Source organism: Sarcophilus harrisii, chromosome 1 (genome assembly GCF_902635505.1).
Source record: "Sarcophilus harrisii chromosome 1, mSarHar1.11, whole genome shotgun sequence".
Classification (NCBI taxonomy): Eukaryota; Metazoa; Chordata; class Mammalia; order Dasyuromorphia; family Dasyuridae; genus Sarcophilus; species Sarcophilus harrisii.
Genome location: NC_045426.1, coordinates 407,406,115 through 407,422,896, shown reverse-complemented (window position 1 = coordinate 407,422,896; position 16,782 = coordinate 407,406,115).

Below are 16,782 nucleotides of genomic sequence, written 5' to 3'. Positions count from 1 at the left end.
CATTCATGGAGAGGTCTGTGACATCAGGGCCATGACAAATAAGTGAATTGGATTTAAGGGAGAGAAGGCTGGGCAAGGTCACCCACCTCACTATCTGCTTCAGAACCATTTGGGTCCACTGGTTGGATATAGATCAGGTCAACTGGATGTGGTCTGGAAGAAGTGGGATTTTTTTTATGCTTTTTTTAACTTAAGAGCTTTGGATGTTTTAAGCTAAGGTCTTTAACAAGTCTCAGTTTGGAGGGGCGGAGCCAAGATGGCAGAGAAGGCACACGCGACTTTCTAAGCTCTTCTCTTACCCTCTTTATCAATATTATATCGAGCCTCAAAAATAGTCTTGACTGCTACAATTCATAAAGATAAAAAGTATAACAACTCACCAGCCGAAGAAAATCTGCAGTCTCGCCAAAAAAGGTTTGTTCCGGGGCCAGGGGGGAGATCAGCGTAGACTGGGAGAGAAATTAGTTTCCAAGGAGAGCCTCAAACCGGAAGTGAGAGCACAGATCTCAGCACAAGCTCGCAGCCCCAACCCACAGTACGGGGCTTTTCCTTGGGGCAGTTGCGAACCTGCACGGCAGGAGGGCACAGCCCAGGTTAGCCTCTAATCTGCGCAGTGGGGGGCTCGGCTTGGGGCCATAGAGCTTTCGCAGGGCCGATTTGCATCGGGCAGAGACGTTGGGGCAGAGACTTCCGGGCAGACTTCCGGTAGAATCGGCTATCTGCGGTCAGCTGCTAATACCCACAGCCCCACAAGAGGCTCTGGCCTGGGGCAGTGACACTTTCACCCCTTAGTCTCTAGCCTAGGGCAATCGCTAACCCACACAGCCCAACTGGGCACTTCGATAGCTCAGCCAGTGCTGAATCCACCTCCTGTTGGGGGAAGGGAAAACTCTCACTCAGAGCACTCCCATACCTCGGAGCCAGAAACCGGTTTACATCTCTCCTGTTCTGCAGAGGAAGCTGGTAACCCCCTTGCCTAGGAGGCATACCCTAAAGGCTTTAAAACATGAATAAAAAGATGAAAAGAATGATCGACAGCTTCTATGCAGAAAAAGAGCAGGTCAGCAAACCTGAAGAGACTAATAGCAAACAGGCACCAGACAATACCCCAAAGGGGAATGTCACCTGTCCCCTTTTACATGATGCTCTCATAGAAGAGACCATTAAAAGTCTCAAAAGAGAGTTAGAAGATAAATGGGGAAAGGAAAGAGAAGCCTTACAAGAGAGCAACAACTTCCTGAAATACAAATTGGAAAAGATAAAAAATTCCCAGGAAGTGCAGGGAAACAAAATTTGTGAATTGGAAAAAGTAAAAAAATCTCAGGAAAGTAAGAATTGTGAATTGGAAAATTGTGAATTGGTAAAGAATTCACTAGAAAGTAGGATTTGTGAATTGGAAAAAGAAAACAATGCACTAAAAAAAATAGTGAAATGGAAAAAATCAAGAGCAAAAACAACCATTTAAAAACTCAATTGGACATATACAGAAAGAAGTAAAAAAAGCTAATGAAGAAAATAATTTTTAAAAATTAGAACTGAACAAATAGAAACCAATGATTCATTGAGATAGCAACAATCAGTCAAGCAAAACCAAAAAAATGACAAACTGGAAAAAACCATGAATTATCTACTTGCAAAAACGACAGACTTGGAAAATAGATCTAGGAGAAATAATCTGAGGATTATTGAACTTTCTGAAAATTATGATGAAAAAAAGAGCCTAGATACTATTTTACAAGAAAAATCATCAGAGAACTGTCCAGATGTAATAGAATCAGAAGGTAAAATAGGCATTGAAAGAATTCATCAAACACCTTCTGAAAGAAACCCTAAAATAAAAACCCCAAGGAATATTGTGGCCAAATTTCAGAACTATCAGATTAAGGAAAAAATTTTACAAGCAGCCAAAAAAAAAAAAAAAAAACAATTTAAATACCGAGATGCCACAATAAGGATCACCCAAGATCTGGCTGCCTCCACATTAAAGGATCGAAGGGCCTGGAATCTGATATTCTGAAAGGCAAAAGAACTTGGAATACAGCCAAGAATAAACTACCCAGCTTAAGTTGAGATTTTCTTCCAGGGAAGAAGATGGATTTAATGAAACAAATGAATTCCATTTGTTTCTAAGGAAAAACCAGAACTAAAGAAAAAATTGATTCCAAACCATAGGACTCAAGAGATGTGAAAAGGTAAAAAAGAACTCTTGAAAATTGTATTTCTGTTGTGGATATACAAAAAGAATACATGTATAATTTGATTTTACTGATATAACATAAAAAGGGAAGTAGATATGGAAAAGGGATGATGGTAGAATAAGGTGGGAAGGAGAAATAAAAAGAGGGAAACCACATCCCATGAAAAGGCAAAGGAAACTTATCATATCTGAGGGAATTTAGAGAGGGGAGACATTGTGTGAATCTTACTCATCAGAGTTGGCTCAAAGAAAAATAATTGACATTTGTTTTAGAGAAAATTTTCTCGCCCATTAAAAAGGGGAGATTAAAAAGGGGAAAAAAGAGTAAAAGGGAAGGAAGGAAGATTCAAAAGGGGAGGGAGGGATTCTAAAGAGGGTAAGCATCGTGATACAAGTGGGTACAAGTTCAAAAAGGGGAAAGAGGGTTGAAGGAGGGGCAAGAAAAGTAAAGCATAATCTGGGGTTATTAGGATGGCAGGAAATACAGATTTAGTAATTCTAACCATAAATGTGAATGGGCTGAATTCCCCCATAAAGAGGAGGCAGATAGCACACTGGATCAAAAGTCAGAACCCTATAATATGTTGTTTAAAAGAAACACACTTAAAGCAGGGAGATACATACAGAGTAAAGGTAAAAGGCTGGAGCAAAATCTATTATGCTTCAGGTGAAGTCAAAAAAGCAGGGGTAACCATCCTTATCTCAGATCAAGCAAAAGCAAAATTTGATCTAATTAAAGAGATAAGAAGGAAACTACATCCTGCTAAAGAGCATAAACAATAAAGCAATATCAATATTAAAACATATATGCACCAAGTGGTATGGCATCCAGCTTCCTAAAGGAGAAGTTAAGAGAGTTGCAAGAAGAAATAGACAACAAACTGTAATAGTGGGAGATCTCAACCTTGCACCCCAGAATTAGACAACCAAACCACAAACAAATAAGAAAGAAATTAAAGAAGTAAATAGAATATTAGGAAAAATTAGGTATGTTAGATCTTGAGAAAATTGAATGGAGACAGAAAGGAATATACTTTCTTTCCCAGCAGTTCATGGAACCCATTCAAAAATTGACCATAATTAGGACAATAAAGACCTAAAATTAAATGCAAGAAAGCAGAAATAGTAAAATGCTTTCTTTCAGATCATGATGCAAATAAAACACATTCAACAAAAAGTTAGGGTAAATAGAACAAAAAGTAATTGGAAACTAAACAATCTCATCTTAAAGAATGATTAGAAGCAGCAAATTATAGATACAATTAATAATTTCACTCAAGATAATGACAATGATGAGACGTCATACCAAAATTTTGGGATGCAGCAAGGCGGTAATAAGAGGGAATTTTATATCCTTAGAGGCTTACTTGAATAAAACAGAGAAAGAAAAGATTAATGAATTGGGCTTGCAACTAAAAAAACTAAAAAAAGACCAAATTAAAAACCCCCAGTTAAATACTAAATTTGAAATTCTAAAATTAATCTTAAATCTTAAATAAGATATTAGCAAAAAGACTACAGAAAATCATCCCCAGGATAATACACTATGATCAAGTAGGATTTATACCAGGAATGCAGGGTTGGTTCAATATTAGGAAAACTATCAATATAATTGGCCATATTAATAACCAAATTAACAAAACCACATGATCATCTCAATAGATGCAGAAAAGGCATTTGACAAAATCCAACATCCATTCCTATTAAAAACACTTGAGAGTATAGGAATAAATGGACGTTTCCTTAAAATAATCAGCTATTTATCTATTTAAATAGATAATCTATTTAAAACCATCAGTAAGCATCATATGTAATGGAGACAAACTGCAACCATTCCCAATAAGATCTGGAGTGAAACAAGGTTGCCCACTACCACCGTTACTATTTAATATTGTATTAGAAACGCTAGCTTTGGCAATAAGAGCTTGAGAAAGAGAGGGAATAGAATAGGCAACGAGGAAACCAAATTATCACTCTGCCGATGATTGATGGTATACTTAGAGAACCCCAGAGATTCTACTAAAAGTTATTAGAAATAATCCACAACCTTTAGTTAAAGTTGTTGGTTATAAAATAAACCCACATTAAGTCATCAGCATTCTTATATATCACTAACAAAATTCAACAGTCAGAGTTACAAAGAGAAATTCCATTTAAAGTAACTACTGATAATATAAAATATTTAGGAATCTATCTGCCAAGGGAAAATCAGAAATTTTATGAGCAAAATTACAGACCACTTTTCTGATTTCTACCAATTGGACCTGATCTAACCAATTGGAATTTTTCCAATTGCTCTTGGATAGGGTGAGCAAATATAATAAAGATGACAATATTACCTAAACTAATCTATTTATTTAGTGCTATACCAATCAGACTCCCAAAAAACTATATTAATGACCTAGAAAAAAAACAAAATTCATATGGAAAACAAAAGGTCAAGAATTTCAAGGGAATTAATGAAAAAAAATCAAATGAAGGTGGCTTAGCTGTACGATCTAAAATTATATTATAGAGAGCAGTTACCAAAGCCATTTGGTATTGGCTAAGGAATAATTAGTTGATCAGTGGAATAGGTTAGGTTCAAGGGACAAAACAGTCAACAACTATAGCAACCTAGTCTTTGACAAACCCAAAGACCCCAGCTTTTGGATAAAACTTACTGTTTGACAAAATTGTGGGAAAAATTGGAAACTAATATGGCAGAAACTAGGCACTGATCCACACTTTAACACCATACCCAAGATAAGTTCAAAATGGGTTCATGACCTAGGATAAAGAATGAAATTATTAATAAATTAGAGGAACACAGATAGTTTACCTCCGACCTGTGAAGGGAAGGAATTTAATGACCAAAGAAGAACTAGAGATCATTACTGATCATTAAAATAGACAATTTTGACTATACCAAACTGGAAAAGTTTTGTACAAACAAAATTAATGCAGACAAGATTAGAAGGGAAGAATAAAACTGGGAAAAATATTTTTACAGTCAAAGGTTCTGATAAAGGCTCTTCCAAAAATATATAGAGAATTAACTCTAATTTATAAAAAATCAAGCCATTCTCCAATTGAAAATGGTCAAAGGAATGAAAAAACAATTCTCAGATGAAGAAATTGAAACTATTTCTAGTCATATGAAAGATGCCCAAGCCAATTAATCAGAGAAATGCAAATTAAGACAACTCTAAGATACCACTACACACCTGTCAGAGTGGCTAAGATGACAGGAAAAAATAATGATGATTGTTGGAGGGGATGTGGGAAAACTGGGACATTGATGCATTATTATTGGTGGAGTTGTGAATGAATCTAACCATTCTGGAGAGCAATTTGGAACAAAATGTTATCAAACTGTACATACCCTTTGATCCAGCAGTGGATCAAATAGTAATCAAGGAGTAATACTGGGCTTATATCCCAAAGAGATCATAAAGAAGGGAAAGGGACCTGTATGTGCAAGAATGTTTGTGGCAGCCCTCTTTGTAGTGGCTAGAAACTGGAAACTGAGTGGATGCCCATCAGTTGGAGAATGGCTGAATAAATTGTGGTATATGAATATTATGGAATATTATTGTTCTGTAAGAAATGACCAACAGGATGATTTCAGAAAGGCCTGGAGAGACTTACGCGAACTGATGCTGAGTGAAATGAGCAGGACCAGGAGATCATTATATACTTCAACAACAATACTGTATGATGACCAATTCTGATGGACCTGGCCAACCTCAGCAAGGAGATCAACCAAATCATTTCCAGTGGAGCAGTAATGAACTGAACCAGCTATGTCCAGAGAAAGAACTCTGGGAGATGACTAAAAACCATTACATTGAATTCCCAATCCGTTTATTTTTGCCCACCTGCATTTTTGATTTCCTTCACAAGCTAATTGTACAATATTTCAGAGACTGATTCTTTTTGTACAGCAAAATAACGGTTTGGTCATGTATACTTATTGTGTATCTAATTTATATTTTAATATATTTAACATCTACTGGTCATCCTGCCATCTGGGGGAGAGTGTGGGGGGTAAGAGGTGAAAAAGTGGAACAAGAGGTTTGGCAATTGTCAATTCTGTAAAGTTACCCATACATATAACCTGTAAATAAAAGGCTATTATTAAAAAAAAAAAGGCACATTTTTTTAGTCAGTTTAGTCCTGAAAGATCTATTTCAGATGACATTCTGTAAATAATTTTTGATTATTGCTAAGAAAAAAATTATGTGCTTTTAAAAATTCAATTTTATTTTATTTTCAGCTTCAAATTGTTTCCCTTTATCCCTTTCCCCCTCCATTGAGAAATGAAAGAAACTATAACATGTATAGTCAAACATTTGCTCACAATAACCATGTATGTGTGCATATGTATACACACATTTTATATGTACTCACACATATATATTAAATGTTTATCTAAACTCATATGCTATACATATATGCATATATATGTGAGTACATGCATGTATAAGTATGACAACATATACTCTGAGTCCATTATCCATATTTTTTGAGGCTGGTAGCATGTTTCATCATGTGTCATTTGCAATTGGTCATTGAGTTTATAATAGTTTCTAAATCATTCAAAGTTGCTTGTCTTTATAATATTGTTGTTTCTTTATAACAACAATTCTCCTGGTTCTGCACACTTTATTTTGCATAAGCTCATTAAGCTCATTCACTTTTTCCTAGATTTCCCTGAAATCATCTCCAGCATGTCTTATAACACAATAATATTCCAATATCTTTATATACCTTAACTTGTTTAGCCATTTCCCACTTAATACATCATCGTTTCCAATTGTATACTACCACAAAAAAGAACTACTATAAATATTTTGACTTATATGGTTTTTTTCCTTTGACTTTGATGGTTTTGAGATCTATACCTAATAATGGTATCACTGGATCAATAAGTATACTCCTTTTAATGCTTTTTTTCACCATAATTCCACATTTATTTCCTACTAACAGTACATTAAAATATAATATTTTCCCATAGCCTGTAGGATTTATAGTTTTCCTTACTGACAACTTTGCCAGTCTAATGGATGTGAGGTAGTGCCTTACACCTCTTTTAATTTCCATTTTTTTCTAATTACTAATTTGAAGCATTTTTATATAGCTATTGATTCTTTAATTTCTTGTTCTTTTAAACAGCCTTTTAATAGCAATGTATACTAGATAATAATCATGACATGGGCAAAAGTTGTCATTCTGTCCTGAATGCTATAGCAGTTTTTAACCTACACATTTATTTTCCCAACTCCACAAAATCTTCGTATGAATATGTCAAAGGCTTGCTTGAGAAAAATTAGCAAAAGTAACAGGCATACTTTGGAAAAGACAATGTATAATAGTTGATATATTTACAGTCACATGATTAAATGAAAGATGCAAAGAATACATGATTCTCCTTTGCTTATTTACCATGAAAAAAAAAATGATTCAGTAGATCAAAATGCCTCTTTCAATGGTCTCCTGCAAAAAAAGTGGTTCTTATGTATATATTAAAATCTTCAGTATTCCTTTAAAATCTCAACAGAGGTAGTGTTGTTCAGTAATACTCTGCTTGTTAAGCAAGGGATAAAAGAGGGAGATAAATGTTTGTAAATTCTGTTGTCCACTTTCTTGGAGTTTGTTCAGTAAAGATTTCAAATGCAAGAGTCATTTGTTATAGATATTAAGTTCCTATTTGAGACTGACTATGCTAATTGTAACAAACTGCATTGCAGAACCTACTAAATGAGATCCATAATTATTCATAAGAACTTGACAACTACCTACTTAGAAAAAAAATGAATGGATAAAAGATTACTATAGTACAGACAATAATATGCAGTTACACAGTCAACCCACAAAGATGATCTAATAGGACCTATTTAGTGGATAAAAACTGAGTACAAACAATAAGATAGCCTCAAAATTGAATAAATTATTCAATAAGATTCATAGGGAATAGGGAAGTATAGTTGCATTGCAATGTCTCTTGAAGGGAGGATCCCACATAGTTAAAATCATAAATCTGTATAAGTATTGAAGTATCTAAAAATGTAGGAGCCAGACTGGTGTTCTCACTAAAATATAGGGCCAATCCATGCTTTCTCAGGCAGAAAAATGTTCTCTTAAAAAAAAAGTGGTTGGCATTGCCTAAGTAGTTGAACAAGTATTTGGCAGAGATCTGTATATTCTGCGCTATGCCACATGGAACGATTTGAAAACTTTTTTTAGGGCAGCCTTGTTAGTTAATTGTTTTAACCATGATTGATTTATTAGAAGTGAATCCCTAAATGACCTTCTAAATTCAGTGTGCTGTAAAATGCTTCCACATAACTCATGGACATGACTTATTAGAGAAGGCTGTTTAGGATTTTTCATTTAAATTTTGATAAATATCCAAGTTCCAGTGTTTCAAATTTTATTACAATTGCTACTGTCCTGAAACTTTTGATAATAACGGACCAGCAAGCTTAGGGGGAATGTGGTATAGAAAGAAAATGAACTTGACACATCAGAAGACCTGGTTTCAAGTTTGCACTTTGCCATTTCTTTGGAGTATAACTGGACAAATTTCTTAATTTCTTTGATCCTTAGTTCCTTATATTTAGTGTGGTTTAGGTATAATAATCCTTTTATCTACTTCAAGAGAATGTTCTAAAAATATTTTGTATATCTAAAATGATATATTATGAGTTATTAATGTATGAGTAATTAATAATAGGTCCTATTAATTCTTTTGATTGTTCTTTGTGAGAAATAACAAGGATTTGTGTGAGGTCCTCTGCTAAGCATTTTATTAACTTCTTATTGGATAAAATTGGATACATTTAATATATCTTCCAAATTGGGAGAAGTAATCTTCATCATGCCCTTACTCTTGACATCCTCTCTAATCCTTCCTTGATCCTATTTCTATATCAAAATCTCTTTTGTGGGTGCATTCATTGCGTGCATGAGTGTGTGCACCCATGCATGTGTTTCTGATATTATAGTAAATATGCTTTATTCAATTCAGATGAAAGTGGGTTTACAGTATGCCAGGGTCTCAACTCACTCTTCCATGACTATATATGATTCATTTTATGAACTTCTTTGCATAATTATGATTTTTCTCCCCTTCTTTCCAATTTTTCTGCCCTGTACTTTCCCTTTTTTTTAATCTCTTGAAATCATTAAAATGTAATCACAGAATCCATAGAGTACCATTTTAATTCTATGATCCTTAAAGATGTTTGGTTTCTTTCTTTTTAGTTAAAGCTTTCTATTTTCAAAACATATGCATAATTTTTCAATATTAATCTTTGCAAAACCTTGTGTTTCAATTTTCCCTCATTTCCCCCCCATATCTCCCCTAAATTGTAAGTAATCCAATATATGTTAAACATGGTAAAAAAAATATGTTAAAGCCAACATATGCATATATATTTATATAATTATCTTGCTGCACAAGAAAAATCAAATCAAAAAGAAAAAAAATGAGAAAGAAAATAAAATGAAAGCAAACAACAAGAAAAGGAGTGAAAATGCTATGTTATGATCCACACTCAGTTCCCATAGTCCTTTCTCTGGGATCATCACAAGATCATTTTCTCAGGAACTGGTCTGAGTCATCTCATTGATGAAAAGAGCCAAGTCTATCAGAACTGATCATCATGTAATCATGTTGCTGTTCTGTACAATGATCTCCTGGTTCTGCTCATTTCACTTAGCATCAGTTCATGTAAGTCTTTCCAGGCCTTTCTAAAATCATCCTGCTGATCTTTTCTTATAGAACAATAATATTTCACAACATTAATACACCATAACTTCTTCAGACATTCTCCAACTGATGAGCATCCGCTCAGTTTCCAGTTTCTTGCCACTACAAAAAGGGCTGCCACAAACATTTTTGAACATGTGGGTCCCTTTCCCTCCTTTAAGATCTCTTTGGGATATAAGCCCAATAGAAACACTGCTGAATCAAAGAACATGAACATTTTGATAGCCCTTTGGGCATAATTCCAAATTGCTCTCCAGAATCAGTCCACAACTCCAACCATAATGTACCAGTGTCACAGGTTTCCCACATCTTCCGACATTCTTCATTATCTTTTCCTGTTATTTTAGCCAATGTGAAAGGTGTAGTGGTACCTCAGAGTTGTTTTAATTTGCATTTCTCTGATCAATAGGGATTTAAAACACTTTTCCACAAGATTTGAAATGGTTTTAATTTCTTCATCTGAGAAATTGTCTGTTCATACCCTTTAACTATTTATCAATTGGGAATTGGCTTGAATTCTTATAAGTTTGGGTCAATTCTTTATAAATTTTAGTAATGAGCCCTTTATCAGAACCTTTGAATGTATAAAAAAATTTTTTTCCCAGTTTATCGCTTTCCTTCTAATCTTGTCTATATTAGTTTTGTTTGTACAAAACTTTTTTAACTTAATATAATCAAAATTATCTATTTTGTGATCATTAATGAACTCTGATTTTTCTTTGGCCACAAATTCCTTCCATTTCCACAGAACTGAGAGGTAAATTATCCTTTGTTCTTCTAATTTGCTTATAAAGATATTTGGTTTCTGAAAAAAAGATATTTATTTATTGTCAGCTTCAGATAAAACTTTAGTACCATCAAAATATTTTTATGAGCATCCCAATGCTTCAAAATTTCCTAGCTGTATTTTCATTTTCTCTCTACGTATATGTATGTATATATATATGTATATCATACACACACACATATACATATTTATGTATTTGTGATCTGATTATTTTAGAAGTTCCTTCAAACTATGAAAATCACAAACTATTCATGAGTTTCCATTCTGTTCCACTCTTCTCCATGTCCTCTACAAGTCCAGTACTGTAGATCAAACCACTATTATGGAAGCCTTTATCATTTTCTTTTCACATTGCAAATGTGCCATTGGAACACTCTGGCTGGCCACTGTCATTTCTAATCCTTACCATATGGCTAGCCTTTTTTCTCTTATATAAATCTTTGATAGCATCTTTTATTCTGTTGCTCCTCAATATTCCTGATAGCTTATGTTCTGATTTGCTCATACTCAGAAGTTCGGTTGGCAGTTCTTTTGTAATGGCACATCCAGGATGGAGGGGTAGCACCAATATAGCAGAGTTTGCAGTAGTGAAGAAGGGGGAGACTCTCATTACAGTTCTAGGGCTGCAAAGAATGCATATGTTTACTCACGGACTACAGCACAGTCTGGAAAAGTAATAAGCACACTTCTCTTTAGACTATACCACCTTGAAAAAACTGAAAATTTATAGGTCCCTAGATGTATCTCTGAAAATTGAACAAAAACCCTAAAGTTTGATACAGTGCACCCTCCACCAAGCAAGCAATGTTACAATTTAGCAAAGAGTTAAATGTCAAGAAATAGGCTGGGGAAATAAGCAAACAACAGAAAAAAATTCTGATCATATAAAGTTACTACGGTGACAAGGAAGAGTAAAACATTTACTTAAGAGAAGACACCAAAGTTAAAATAGCCCTACATTCAAAGCCTCCAAGAAGAAAAAAATAATTGGTCTCAGGTCATGGAAGTGCTGCAAAAAGATTTTTAAAAATTAAGAAAGGTAGAAGAAAAATTGGGAAGATAAATGAGAGTGATACAAAAAATCATAAAAAACAAGTCAAAAGCTTGATAAAGAAGACACACACACACACACACACACACACACATGAAAAAAAAAACTAAAGAAAATAATAATACTTACAAAACAGAATAGGTCAAATGTTAAGAGATACAAAAATCCATTGAGAAGAAGAATGCTTTGAAAGCCAAAACTGGACAAATAGAAAAACTATTTTAAAAAATCACTGAAAAAAAGATCTCCTTAAAAGTAGCATTGATTAAATAGAAAAAGAGACACAAAAATTCACTGAAGAAAAGAACTCATTAAAAAATAATTATTGGCCAAATGGAAATGGAGATATAAAATCTCACTGAAGAAAATAAATCCTTAAAAATTAGAAATGAGAAAATGAAAGCTAATAGCTCTGAGACATCAAGAAATAATAAAACCAAAAGAATAGAATGACAATGTAAAATACCTTATCAAAAACTGACCTAGAACCTGACCTAGAAAACTGATCCAAGAGAAATAATTTTAAAATTATTGGACTTCCTGAAAGTCATGAAAAAAAGTAACCTTTCTTTTTTTTTTTTTCTTCTTCCATATTTTGGTGAGCAAATTGGGGTTAAGTAACTTGCCCAGGGTCGCAGAGATAAGAAACATTAAGTGTCTGAGACCAGATTTGAACTCCAGTTTTCCTGACTCCAGGGCCCATAGTCTATCCATTGCACTATCTAGCTGCCCCTAAGAACTTTTCTTTTAAGAAATTATTAAAGAAAAACTGCTGTGATATTCTAGAATCAAAGGATTAAATAGAAATAACCTCTTGAAAGAGCTCTCAAAATGAAAACGCCCAGGAAGAATATAGCTAAAGAAATAGTTCAAGTGTAGTGGAGCCACAGTCAGAATAACACAAGAGTTAGCAGCTTTTATAAGGACCGGACATTTTGGATTATGATACTCTGCAGGGCAAAAGAGCTGGGATTACAATAAAAAATTACCTTCCCAGAAAAACTGAGAATAATCTTTCAGAAGAAAAAGTGGATATTTCATGAAATAAAGGAATTTAGAAAATTTGATTTGCAAATACAAGACTAAAGAGAAAGATAAAAAGGTAAACAGGAAAGAGAAATCATGAGGTATTTAATCAGGTTAAATTGGTTCTATGTAGTACTGATCCAAAATAACTCTGAAGGACTTATAAAAAAAAATCCTACTGATCTACAGATGAAGAACCAATGGAATTTGAATACATATTGAAGCATATTTTTTAAAACCTTTATTTTTCTTGGGTTTCATTTTTTTGGCCTATGTATTCTTTCACCATATAAATAATATGAAAATAGGCTTTGCATGATTACACATGTATAACCTGTATCAAATTGCTGGAATTCTCAATGAGGGAGGTGGGAAGGGCAGGAGAGAGTTTGGAACTCAATTATAAAAATGAATTGCTTTTACATTTAAATATACATAAAATTAAATTAAAATTTTTAAAAAAGAAATGTTAAGTTGATCAATGATTTTTCTCAATATTGTCCCCTTTATTTAGTGACTCCCATTTTGGAAAATAAGAATTTTTTGTATTGTCTTATCCAAGATTTCATTTGTGAGAATTTCCTATTCCTTTTTGGAAGATTTATTCTATAGAATTGGAATGCTACCAATATTTTCTCTGAAACTTTTGACATAAACATTTTTAACTCTATACTTCTTTTCAAATACCATGACTGACTATCTTCTACTTCACCATCATTAATTCTAAGATTTGTCACTTCCACCTAAGACATGTGTGTGTATACAAAATATATAATATATATGAATAATAGCAAATGATTCCAGCACAGTGGTTACTCTGGCCGACAATAGCAGATATTCTTATCATTTTATATACTTTTTGAAGAATGAAGTTATTATTAAGGCAAATCAAAAACTTACTGACTGCTTAATTGTTTGGTAAGATTTCTCAGGACAGGGATTGTTTCACTTTTATTTTTATAGCACAAATTCTACCACAATAGTAGTACCATTTTTTAGATAATTGAGGTTTTTAATCAATAATATATCACATCTCTACATCAAATCATATGATTTCCAAAGTCTTTAGCTACTTCTATTTGTCCAGGTGATCAGGCTTCTCTTCTAATAGCAACAATGAAAAAATAAGATACCCATTTACCTTAGTTTTTTCAGTTTCTTGCCTTGGATGTTACAGTCCCCAGGGACACTATTCATTTTTTTGCTGGTAATATCATTTGATTCTGTGTGATTTTTCAAATGTGGTTATGGGTGGTATGTCTAAAAATTTTCTGAAGGTTCTTTATTATATTCTGGATACATGCATGGGAAGAGAGGAAATCACTTGTTAGAATATATTTTGTAAATTATTTTCTTCTTGGAAAGAAGAAATTGGATCTTCTTATAGTAATAAGCAAAATAAATGCATATTGGAGGAAGAATATGAAGGAAGGATTAAAATGAAAGGAATAAACACTAAAATCTTGAAATCAGGGATGGCATAAGTAAAAGGGAAATGGGGTGTATCATATATAAAATCACAAGGCTCAAGTAGACTCTTTCCCTTCAAATCTACTCTTATAGCAAGAAGTAGAATCCACAAATATATTGTTAACAAAAAATCCACTTGAAAAATAAAGATAAATATAAAGTTAAAATGAGGGATGTGAGCAAAAACTTTTTAAAAAATCAGGACTATCACTTAACATTGTACACCGAGATAAGGTCAAAATGGGTTCATGATCAAGGCATAAAGAATGAGATTATAAATAAATTAGAAGAACATAGCATAGTTTACCTCTTAGACCTGTGGAGGAGGAAGAAATTTGTGACCAAAGAAGAACTAGACATCATTATTGATCACAAAATAGAAAATTTTTATTATATCAAATTGAACATCTTTTGTACAAACAGAACTAATGCAGACAAGATTAGAAGGGAAACAATAAACTGGGAAAACATTTTTATAGTCAAAGGTTCTGAGAAAGGCCTCATTTTCAAAATTTATACAGAATTGACTCTATTTATAAGAAATCAAGCCATTCTCCAACTGATAAATGTTCAAAGGATATGAACAGACAATTTTCAGATGAAGAAATTGAAACTATTTCTAACCATATGAAAAGATGATCCAAGTCATTATTAATCAGAGAAATGCAAATTAAGACAACTCTAGACACCACTACATACTTCTCAGATTGGCTAGGAAGACAGGAAACGATAATGGTGAATGTTGGAGGGGATATGGGAAAAATGGGACACTGGTACATTGTTGGTGGAATTGTGAATACATCCAGACATTCTGGAGAGCAATTTAGAACTATGCTCAAAAAGTTATCCAATTGTGCATACCCTTTGATTTAGCAGTGTTATTACTGGGCTTATATCCCAAAGAGATATTAAAGAAGGGAAAGGGATATGTGCAAAAATGTTTATGGCAGCCCTCTTTATAGTGGCTAGAAACTGGAAACTGAGTGGATGCCCATCAATTGGAGAATGGCTGAATAAATTGTGGTATATGAATATTATGGAATATTATTGTTCAGTAAGAAATGACCAGCTGGATGATTTCAGAAAGGCCTGGAGAGACTTACATGAACTGATGCTGTGTGAAAAGAGCAGGACCAAGAAATAATTATATACTTCAACAACAATACTATATGATGATCAATTCTGATGGACTCTTCAACTATGAGATGAACCAAATCAGTTCTATTTGTTCAATAATGAAGAGAACCAATTATACCAGTGAAAGAACTGTGGGAAATGAGTGTGAACCACTGCATAGCATTTCCAATACCTCTGGTTTTGTCTGCTTGCACTTTTTATTTCCTTCACAGGTTAATTGTACATTATTTCAAAGTCCGATTCTTCTTGTGCAACAAAATAAACTGTATGGATATATACACATATATTGTATTTAACATATACTTTAACATATTTAACATGTATTGATCTACCTGCCATCTGGGGGGGGGGGAGGGGAAGAAGGGGAAAAATTGGAACAAAAGGTTTTGCAATTGTCAATGCTGGAAAATTACCCATACATATATCTTATAAATAAAAAGCTATAATTTTAAAAAATCAGGGTTATCAATCATGATTTAAAATAATGCTGTAGGAAAACTAGATAAGGATTATCTAAACAAGAATGAAAGAAATCCCATGAAACTGGAGAAGGAAAAATTTAGTGACTTTTTTTTTTAAGAGATGACAATAACATTTTAAGACTATTGACTGGTGAGCTTAACTAATGGCCAAAATAAAAAAGTTGGAATATTAAGTTAAATGGAAGCTATATAAAGATTTAGAAAGGAAATAAGCAGCCTTTCAGATCCATTATTTCACATTATCACAGAGCCTTAGATTTTCAAAGTTGTAAGGGATTTCAGAGATTATCTACTGTAATTTGACTCAGAACTGAGCCCCTTAAAAATATGTTATATACCTCTTCCTATAAAACAAAACAACAAAACACTGAAGATTTTTATTTCAACTCAGGTCATTTTCTCTTTGGCTTTATAATGCCAAGATATGATTCACTTTATGAATTTAAGCAAATTCTGATGTTCCTGGGAAGTCTAATCTGTTAAAGAGGAAGATAAAATAATTCTATTAGATGACAGTTTTCATTATACAGTAACATGGAGCAAGGAACAAAATTTGCTTCGAAGAAATAAACTCAGAACTATAGTTTAATATGATTAAATAATTTTTATAGCCACTAATATACAGAAGCTTGAATAATTGGTCTATTCCTTCAGAACAACACAATTTGCTGCTATGTTAAATTGGCTTCAGCCCTGAAAATTTTAAGGAAAAAGCTCTTATCTATTTTAAGACAATAGCTTTATGTGTTGCCAACTGCTATTTCTGCTGATTATTTTAAATAATATTAATAAAACATAGTTAGCATAGGGGGGGACATATATTCATTTATCATAGTGACCCTTAATACTAAAGTGATCTTAATTGACCTTTGATAT